Source organism: Nuphar pumila, chromosome 7, assembly GCF_984573655.1.
Source record: "Nuphar pumila chromosome 7, dmNupPumi1.hap1.1, whole genome shotgun sequence".
In the NCBI taxonomy this organism is placed as follows: Eukaryota; Viridiplantae; Streptophyta; class Magnoliopsida; order Nymphaeales; family Nymphaeaceae; genus Nuphar; species Nuphar pumila.
In genome coordinates this window covers 62,018,056-62,019,287 of record NC_143255.1, presented here as the reverse complement: position 1 = coordinate 62,019,287, position 1,232 = coordinate 62,018,056, and positions in this window count along the sequence as shown.

Sequence of the window (1,232 nt, the reverse complement as noted above, 5' to 3'; positions counted from 1 at the left end):
CATGATAACCTGAATCAGATGCGATGATCTGAATGATCAAACACTAAAAAAAAAAGGTACAAATAATATAGGAGATGGGAATGAGCATGAACAAGAAAACAAAATAGAACAAAAATCGAAACATAAACAGAAAAGAAAAGAAAGAAAAAAAAATGCAGAGACCGTAGAGATACAGAAATATCTGGCAAGAAAATGTAGGAATTAGAGAATTCCTTTTACTGTCGCATGAGGAGAGGACGATGTTGCTAAAAAGCAACCCGACATACTCAATAATGCACTAATGGGGTAAAGTCAGAGGATTAAAAACAAACTGGAGGAGGTAGATGGATGGGGTTCTTACCTTGTCCGCCAAAATCCGGAAGGGGAAAATCTTCTTTGGAAGTTTAGAGAAAGAGCAGATCAGAGGCATGAAGAGGGTTCCTTCGGCAGAGGATGGATATCCAGGAGCGATGAAGCTAACCGATGATGCAGAAGAGGGAAGCTTCGTGGATGGAGGGGTCGGAGATCGATCAAAAGGAGAGGGATGGTGCCCTACTGCAGAGTTTCCTTCAGAACCCAAAAGGAGAAGAGGAAAATGATCTTTGAAGGAAAAGGGAAAATGCGAGAACGATGGGTGATAATCGATGGATGTTGCTAACAATGGATGCCGAGAAGAAGCTTGGAGGCCTCTTTTTAAAGGTGTCGTGGAGGATTCGGGAATGGAGACGGTTGCCGATGGAAGGTGGGAAGCGAAGATGGCTTTTGCAGATCGGACGACGGAGAGGGGAAGCGAGCCTGCAGCCGTTGCAAACTTTCTCTATTTCAAAAAGGAGGTCCCCTTAAAAAAAAATTTATAAAATGGTTTTTCAAAACGAGGTTTTCAGCAAAACCGACTTTTGAGAAGCTTAAAGTTTATTCATTTTTCACGTAACTTTTCTCAATTTTTGGTTTTTGTGTTATTTTTCCATTTTTTTGTATTTTTAGAATAAAATCCTAAGATCTGCGAGTAAACAAAGATTAAAACTAATTTTTTTTTGTGTTTTTGTAAAATATTTACATTAGGGGAAATTTTCTGAGAATTTAAAAAGCAATTTTGAGAAAACTTCTTCAGAAATAGGTTTGGATCCGGTTTTTGAGAAAATATGGATTTAAAGTACGAGATTCAGATCCGGAGTTGAATTTGAATATATCAATGTGGAATTTAATTTAGAAAATCTGAAGAATGATCAAAATTTAGCTTTGGTTTTCTCAGA